The 9,470-nt window shown below is 41.5% G+C and overlaps 1 long non-coding RNA gene across 1 annotated transcript; it reads right to left on the bottom strand.

Annotated features, from left to right (window-relative positions):
* Positions 1 to 3,774: 3,774 nt before the first annotated feature.
* On the bottom strand, positions 3,775 to 8,862 carry LOC147260884 (uncharacterized). The gene is made up of 4 exons (XR_015116189.1): positions 8,706 to 8,862; positions 7,730 to 7,774; positions 7,522 to 7,572; positions 3,775 to 5,022 (listed from the first exon to the last, which is right to left on the bottom strand). It is a non-coding gene; the product is annotated as an uncharacterized LOC147260884 (long non-coding RNA).
* Between the last annotated feature and the right edge of the window lie 608 nt (positions 8,863 to 9,470).

Here is a 9,470-nt window from a genome sequence, read left to right as displayed (position 1 = left end):
CTGACTGTCCACAAAAAGGGCTTGGGAGGACCAACTGTGGTCACAGTGAAGATGCCAGCGTCATCTGTGAAGGTACTGGTTTAAATACACATTTCAGATTTCACCAACCGTACAATGAGAGTAGAAGTACATTTTCTCACCATAACATTGACAGTTGTAAATAAACCCAGCCTGCAGCACCAGTCAGTAAAATGTGATACTTGGGTCTGCATAGGAGGGGAAGATATACAGGTTTGATTGACCAAGGATGGGACACCTTCCACAGTCGGTCCACCTCACCTGCAGCCCCCTTGACAAGCTTGATCCGATGATATTGGAGATCCTGTTTGACAACTAAATTCAAATGAACCAACAGATGGTTCTTGGTCCCAGTATTCCAGTCACTACCACTCAGCAACACAAATGGTGTAATTTGTGAGGGCTAGAAGAAATTTCGATTTTAAAAGTAGAAAAAGAACTCCCCCAACCAACAGTTGTCCTGAGGTAACAGCTTCAGTAGCGTTCCAAAGTCGCTCATGTACTGCTGACTTTTACTCCTGAAATTGACTTTGCAGATCAGGAAATATCTGCTTTGTGCCTCTGGAAGTGAACGTCAACCATCTCAAAGCTGCACCCAAGCTTTTAGGTCTCCTAACATAATTTAACCAACAGGGACAGAAAGAGCTGAAGTGGAGCATCAAAGCCTTGAGACCAACCAAAGGAATCCTAGTTTTGTTCTCATTCAGCTGCACGTGACTGTTGGTAGCATATGGGTAATATAAGAGGGTGTGTTTAAAACGCCCTTGTTGACGTGGAGGTGCCTGACACCTGCATGTCCTCAGAATGGTGACTCAGGAGCAGTGATTAAATCTGGTCAGTGGAACAACAAGGTGTCTGTGGGGTTGAATGTCACTGTGAGGAGCGTCACTGGTGATGCAGAGTAGGAGCACCTTTATGATGGTAATTCAGTCCCCTCACAGGTTTGGAACGGATTCATCAGCACTGTGTATTTTCACATCTACAGAAATGCTAGGTGGTATTTCAGGACCAGGAACAGCATTTATAACCATGCTTTCTTTTCATTCTTCTATTTTTAGGGCCTTAGTGACTTGGTGTTGGACCGGCCTGATAAACTCCCTGCAGCGACCCTCCTGATCCAGTCTAGTGTTTCCAATATCAAATGTGGTTGGTTTTTGGTGTCATGACTGTCAAGGTACTTTGTGGGGTATCCTCAAGCTGGCTCTGTTAGGCTCACTTGTAATGGAACTCCTTCATCCTTTCCTGTTTTCACTGGGACAAATTTCTCTGTTCTGTTTTGGTGAAAGTTAAACAAATGGTGTAACTTGATCTCAAGGGTTGTGCTGTTGACATTAGTAGTTAATCAGAGGAGCCAACTAGGCAACATCTAATTTGGGTTCTTCAAATTGGGGGAAGTGTGACAGTCCTGTTCTGACTGCTGATTGTCAATGAGTTCATTTTAAGAAATTCATCTGTAGTCATGTGGTTTGTTTCAAATTGTCAGCTTTCTTATGTTGTTCTCTGTCCTGGTTAATTCCTGTTTTATTTTGAAATCACAGGTGTCTGTTTTCCCTCCTTTTTTCTGGGGACTGTACCATGAAACAGAGTCAGCATATCCAGGTCATTTTCTCACTGTGGTTTGGCAAATAACATCAGTCAGGGATCAGCGGTAAAACTCAGTACATCAAGCCAGCATCTCGTCTCCTGTTTGTGTGTGTGTGTGTGTGTGTGTGTGTGTGTGTGTGTGTGTGTGTGTGTGTGTGTTCACATGAAAGGGGCGGAGCCAGCACTAGGTGACCGTCCTTCAACATGGAAAGGTGGAGAGCGGTGTGTTTCACTCCAGAGGAACATATTATAATCCTTCAGGCAACATTTCTCCATGTACACATTTTCTGCAGCCAAAACAGGAAGGAGCTGATTAAAATGACCAACTGTGAGAATGATGAACCTGTAACTCTTAATTTCTCTCATTTAATTAATCAGGTGGATGGCATTTTCATTTCAGCGTCAGTGTCATTCTTTCAGCTGCAGCTGGGTTTGGATTCGTCAATGCGCCAGTCATGCAGAAACATGGCGGGAGACCCGGTCGGACTTGGATCCATCCCACTGGCTGTAGAGACATGTTCCACAAGCTGCCAAATAAAAATAGGGGAAAATTCAGTTTGTTCAGAGAGACGTCTGTGACTGAGCTCAGCTGTTCAGGACACGGAAACTCTGAAGATGTGGGTTGAAGGCAACTGGATTGTTTCAGCTTGCTTGAAGAGGTTGGGCCTCTCATCCAGCAGGCTTCTCCAGGTCTAAGTCACAGGTGAGAAGTTGAAGCTTTAAAGACTGTGAGGGCGTGACCCTCAGCATGTTCCCACAGTGTAGGAAGCAACCTGGGACTTTTCTGGCCTTTTCTTTTTTTAAAGCTTTTTGTTTTGATTTGTATTCTTATAGAAGACACATCAACAATATGCAACAGAAGGGAGACACCCATTTTAAAGAAGGAAAAACACTCAGTCACTTCTCCACCCATTCAGATGTTATACTGATGGATTTACACTTCCCATGATGGCTCAGTGAGCATCTCTTCTAGCCATCTATTAATCTATCCATCTATTTGTCCCAGTGCTGCTGATATTTATCAGTCCTTAGATTTAACCAGAAGGTCATCCTTTCCATAGTTTGGATACTGGTCACGATATCAATCCAGTCCCACTCTGTTGGAGGTGTGGCTTGCAACCATCTTGGAGTTCCAGTCTTCTTGCTGCTTGCTAATAATATTTAGAGAAGATCATATTTGTCTCGCCCCAGCATTTGAGGTGCAATGTTTCCCAGGTAAATTGTGGAAACAGAACTGTGAATTTCATGGTCAAATTTTGTTGTATTCCATGCATCATCTAAGCCAGTAGGGCTGAATAACTGAGCAGCTCCAGAATAAATGAAAATGGTCTGCTGGCTGCTCACCACAGCTCCTCCAACACAGCCCCTTGGCCTTCTCCCCTGTCTGCAAATGCTCCCATAGGTGGTCTTTCCTCACTAGGATCAGGGCCCTGCCGTGTTTGTACTGACAGTCAGTGTGTGGTTGTGTGCGTGCGTGTGTGTGTGTGTGTGTGTGTGTGTGTGTGGTCATGTGGGTTGGGAAGGCTGGGTTCTTAACATTTATTGTATTGCTTCATTGCTTTATATCGTATTTAATGTTGCCTGTTTTTCTTTCATTTCTGTGAAGCACTTTGTGTTGCAATTTCTGTATGAAAAGTGTTGTATAAATATAAATATAAGTAAAGTAAACATTTCAACTTAGGAGTTATGAAATATCTCACCAGAGTCCACCAACAAAAACCTCTCCAGAGACCAGAACTCCTGGAAGTTGACCGCACAGAGCAAATATTCCACCACCCTTCTTCTGTGACGACCATTCCAGATTCTTTCTCCCATTTGAATGGAACCTTATCTGTTGACCGTTTGTCATTCGATCCAATCCTGGAGTGCAGTTTAGTTTCTTACTGTCCTTATTTTTGCCCATGTCAAGAAATATGTCAGTCAGGCTGGCCTCACTTTCCATGAGTAGTTTGATCTGAAAATAAGACCCGGTTTGAAGATTTCTAAAACAAAAATCCTCTTGTTCCGAACACATATATGACAGACATTTTTGAAAATGATCAAATTCTCCGTTTGATGTAACTGACCAGTATGAGGTGATTCCCCTTCCTTAGCAATGATTGGACCTCCCGTCGGGCCGTGCAGGCTTGAAATCAGACTCAAAGGCCATCCATCTCAGTAATTTGGACTGACTTTTGAGCAATGGAGACGACCGTTCCTTAAACCATACAAAGGCACAATGTAGACCATTGGTTCAGGCTTAGGGTTAGACAGATGCAAGAAAGATCAAATTGGCCCCAAAAAGTGTAGAAACATTTCTGTCCATTTAAAATGAGATTATTGTCAAAGAATCTGAAAATATGAAAACCTGACATTTTAAGATTATGAGGACGGGGCGGGAGGAGGTGTTTCCTAGCACCACAGTGGATTCTGAGGACCCCCATTATTTATTGGGACATTTTCCATACACACACACAATCAGGCCAAAACCCTTAATTATGAGGACCACACTGGTTTAAGTGGTCAATACTAACACACACACACACACACACACACACACACACACACACACACACACACACACACACACACAATCAGGCCAAAACTCTTACCTATGAGGACAGCACACTGCTCAAACTGTACACTACACACATACATTAGTGTTGTTTGGCAATGCATCAGTGAAAAAGTACCCCACTGGCCCATTACCTGGTATTATCAGAGAGTAATATTACTAAACTGTAAGACTAGTACTCTCTCCACAATACTCTGCTATCTAAATGCAATAAACACTGAAAATTTATTTTATACATCAAATTTGCACTGAATGCTATTTTTAACTAAATTTTGTTCCTTTTATGTACCCTCATGTCCTGAAATGACAATAAATGGTGTTTGAATCAGTTAATAAGTAATGAATAATGTATTAATGTGTTTTCACATCTTTCAATTCAAATCAACTGTTGATTTACGATTTAAATCGACATCAAAAATCTGAAGTGCAGAGTAATGTATCCCACCATAAAGTGCACAGCAACACTTGAGTAAGGGAATGACTTCATCACAAGTACTGTCCTGAGAGAACTGCAAAATATTGATTTCAAATTTAAACAACAGAAATTGAGCGGAACAGGAAGTCCACTGCACAAGAATCAAGGGGTAAAAACAACCCTCAACCACAGACCCAACACATTCACTGTAACAGCAAAGAGGTCTTTATCAGACCATATTTCTTCAAACATCAGGCCCCTGGTCCTCACAAAATCTCTGATGTTTTGAATGGTCCTGCTCATCAGAACAGGGTGCTCAGGAAGCCTGCACTGCCACACTCCAACTTTGTGTCAAGGTGTCCCTTTGAAATGGGAGTTTTGAAGTGTTTCATGACAGCACTCATTTCATCCTTGGTCCAGGGCCTTTCCACACATCTTCTTGATTTGAACTCTGTCAATCAAAAAAAAATCTCAATTAAGATAGTGAGGACAGTAGCTGTTATAAATTCAGTTTAATATTTTTTAAATGACCTTTGAGCTGCTGAAATTAAGGTTCATTATGTTCTACACCAGGCTTGTCCAAAGTCCCGGCCAGGGGCCAATCATGGCATGAGGTCAGCTTCTATACGGCTATATAGTTTTGGCCCACCACCACTGTCAAACAGAACTAAGAACGCATGCAGACCCAGAACACAGTTTCTCTTTCCACTTCATGGTGACAGCAGCACTCTGGAACTTCCCCTGACTGTGTGCCCCATACAGGCCACTTTGTTCCATGGCAACTCTTGATGAAAAGAGGACGACTGATTTTGAGGGCTGATGCTTCCAGGGAAGGTGGAAATTACAATATCTGTTCACGTCAATTGCTTAACACAGCAAATATTTTGCCTTTCATGGTTAAAGTACAAGTACATCAGCTCTTGGACATTTGCACATTTTAAAATCTGGCCCTCTTTGAAAAAAGCTTGGACACCCTTATGATATACAAAGGTCACATACAGTAGTATTTCTCTTAGTGATGTACACATGAGATGATGACACCATGTACTACATTGAACTGTGCTTGTAGTATTCTGTCAATATTTATCTATTCACTTCCATGTGCTGATGTACTGATACCACACTCTGGGTCACACACAGTAGTATTTCTCTTAGTGATGTACACATGAGATGATGACACCATGTACTACATTGAACTGTGCTTGTAGTAGTATTCTGTCAATATTTATCTATTCACTTCCATGTGCTGATGTACTGATACCACACTCTGGGTCACACACAGTAGTATTTCTCTTAGTGATGTACACATGAGATGATGACACCATGTACTACATTGAACTGTGCTTGTAGTATTCTGTCAATATTTATCTATTCACTTCCATGTGCTGATGTACTGATACCACACTCTGGGTCACACACAGTAGTATTTCTCTTAGTGATGTACACATGAGATGATGACACCATGTACTACATTGAACTGTGCTTGTAGTATTCTGTCAATATTTATCTATTCACTTCCATGTGCTGATGTACTGATACCACACTCTGGGTCACACACAGTAGTATTTCTCTTAGTGATGTACACGAGATGATGACACCATGTACTACATTGAAACGTGCTTGTAGTATTCTGTCAATATTTATCTATTCACTTCCATGTGCTGATGTACTGATACCACACTCTGGGTCACACACAGTAGTATTTCTCTTAGTGATGTACACGAGATGATGACACCATGTACTACATTGAACTGTGCTTGTAGTATTCTGTCAATATTTATCTATTCACTTCCATGTGCTGATGTACTGATACCACACTCTGGGTCACACACAGTAGTATTTCTCTTAGTGATGTACACATGAGATGATGACACCATGTACTACATTGAACTGTGCTTGTAGTATTCTGTCAATATTTATCTATTCACTTCCATGTGCTGATGTACTGATACCACACTCTGGGTCACACACAGTAGTATTTCTCTTAGTGATGTACACATGACATGATGACACCATGTACTACATTGAACTGTGCTTGTAGTATTCTGTCAATATTTATCTATTCACTTCCATGTGCTGATGTACTGATACCACACTCTGGGTCACACACAGTAGTATTTCTCTTAGTGATGTGCACATGAGATGATGACACCATGTACTACATTGAACTGTGCTTGTAGTATTCTGTCAATATTTATCTATTCACTTCCATGTGCTGATGTACTGATGCCACACTCTGGGTCACACACAGTAGTATTTCTCTTAGTGATGTACACATGAGATGATGACACCATGTACTACATTGAACTGTGCTTGTAGTATTCTGTCAATATTTATCTATTCACTTCCATGTGCTGATGTACTGATACCACACTCTGGGTCACACACAGTAGTATTTCTCTTAGTGATGTACACATGAGATGATGACACCATGTACTACATTGAACTGTGCTTGTAGTATTCTGTCAATATTTATCTATTCACTTCCATGTGCTGATGTACTGATACCACACTCTGGGTCACACACAGTTTTGTTTGCCCTGGAGAAGCAAGAAATTATTTTGTTGAATAGCTAGTACAATATCCTATCCATCTCTGGAGAAGTTCACTTTCTACACCAAACAATACTACTTACTGAATAGCAGCCTGAACTTCTGGGTTGAACCTTCATTTTTTTTCTCGGTGGGGTAAGTTGGTCAGAGATCTTACTGGCTTAAGTTATTTTTCACTTTCCCTTACCAGGGGTCTGCAGCCTTTTTAATGTGAAGTGCCACTCCTCAGTCAGGGTGCCATGACAAACGTTGTGTAAATATTAACTTTCATAATGACACCGTATCAAAATGTAAATCTCCAAGGAACTATACGTTTTTTTGGACAAAATCTGGCAATGTGATTTCTGGAAACCCCTCTGAACCATTACTGCCATTTTAGACAAAAACAAAAACCTTACCTTTGCAACTCTTGGCCTCACCCTGGGTCAATTGCATACTTTTTCTTTTCCCTACAATAAATCAATAAATAACAAGAAGATTGAAGAAGTTCTGAAGTTTTCACGGCTTTGCAATTTGTCTGCGTTCTCCCCTCTGTCAGACACCATTTAGCACAGTAGTACTGCCTGCTATATAGCAAGGACAAATTATGAATTTCCCATACGTTACCAAAGGAGCTGGAGGGCTCTTCAGGTATTGTCATTTCTTGATTTTCTGGTGAAAAGAGTACAAAAAAGGCTTTCAGCATCTATCCAAGTTCAGTGATCAATGAACTACGTTGGTAGTGGCAGTGATTAGGAGTGCCTGGTCTAACTTTTATGAATATGTTCTTGTTTCCTGTATGTGTACATAGATATACCACATGACTCCTCTTGAATGTGGAACCAAACCATGGACTTAACCCTGATGGCCACATTTAGCTCACTGTTAGGGCTATTTATCGTGACGACCATGTACCTTGCCGACTTTGTGCGAGTAGACTTTAAATCAAGTCTAAAGTCACAGTCAGTCAAAGACAAAATGACACATGAAGGCTGGGTGGAGCAGCACACAGCCTCCCTGCTGAGGAGAGGAAATATCCAGGCTGATCAACAGCCTCCATCAGGCTTGATCGTGTCGAGCAGTAGTCAAGGGGCCTTCTTTGATTTCCTTTTTTGACTCTAGTTTGTTGCTGAACGTGTTTACACATTGGTGTACACTTTGGTTTCACTCCTTCACATTAATATAAGCTTAAATATCCAACAGTAACTGCTGCTGCTCTTTGAAAACATTTAAGATAAAACATTAAATTAAAGTCAACATTAAAATGACTATTATCATGAAATGATTTGAAAGAGTTTTCTTTGAAAGCAATGATATTTGTTTGTAGTGCATTTCTGTTTCTGCTCTCAACCTGATATTTCCTAATAAAAAATCAGAAAGAGGAAAAAAGACCATTTTAATAATGTTGAACTAGGAGTCAAAGGGTCTGACATCTGCAGTGCTGAACTATATAATACGTGCCAATACTTTTCCTAATAATTAGTAGTACTCCTGGTGCTAGCAAACATGCTAACGTCTGTGGGTAAGTAGCTGTGGCCAGCTGAAAAGTTGCAAATCAGTAACAAACATTGCTGTTTACTAAGTTAAACAATAATAGTCTGACCTGGTTTCTGATCCATCAAAGTGAGGAAAAATATGAAGTCCAATGTACGGTATTCTTGTGGTCCCGTCTGCAGACTCTGCGAGTGCCGAGTAATGCCGATGCGGAGAAGTGCGGGCTGAGACAATGGCGCCTTTAGAATTCAAAAACCTGGACATAGTAGGCGGGGCCTTGCTGTATTACTCCAATAGAAATTCTTCTGGAAAATTGCTCTCACTCTATTGGTCACAGGAGATATTTATGACTCCAAATGAGTAGATACGACTACTGAAGAGGAAAATAATAACTCTAAAATAATTACTCTGGGAAAATTACTCCCCAGTTTTTCCTCTGGTCCAGGAGAGACCTGGTCTCTGCTACCAGTTCTAGTCAACACGTGGCAGCAGCGTTCTGGACCAGCTGGAGAGTCTTTAGGGACTTACTAGTCCAGCCTGGTAGGAGGGAGGAGCAGTAATCCAGCCTGGAAGTGACAAAAGCAGGGACTAGTTTTTCTGCATCTTCTTGAGCCAGGATGTGTCTGATCTTAGCGATGTTACGTAGATGGAAGAAGGCGTCCTGGAGATTTAATGTGGGAGTTAAAGGGTCCTGGTCAAAGAGAACTCCTTGGTTCCTTACAGTGGTGCTGGGGGCCAGGGTGGTGCCATCCAGGGTACCTGTCTCAGTAGATAGGGTGGTCCTCAGGTGTTTGGGCCCAGCACCAGAACTTCAGTTTATCAGAGTTTAATAAAGGAAATGATGGTCCTCCATGTTTCCTGTCCTTCAGACAGG

This window comes from Aulostomus chinensis, chromosome 5 (assembly GCF_037954235.1).
Source record: "Aulostomus chinensis isolate RoL2024-O1b breed Wild chromosome 5, RoL_Achi_v1.0, whole genome shotgun sequence".
Classification (NCBI taxonomy): domain Eukaryota; kingdom Metazoa; phylum Chordata; class Actinopteri; order Syngnathiformes; family Aulostomidae; genus Aulostomus; species Aulostomus chinensis.
This window is presented reverse-complemented; position numbering and strand designations above follow the sequence as displayed.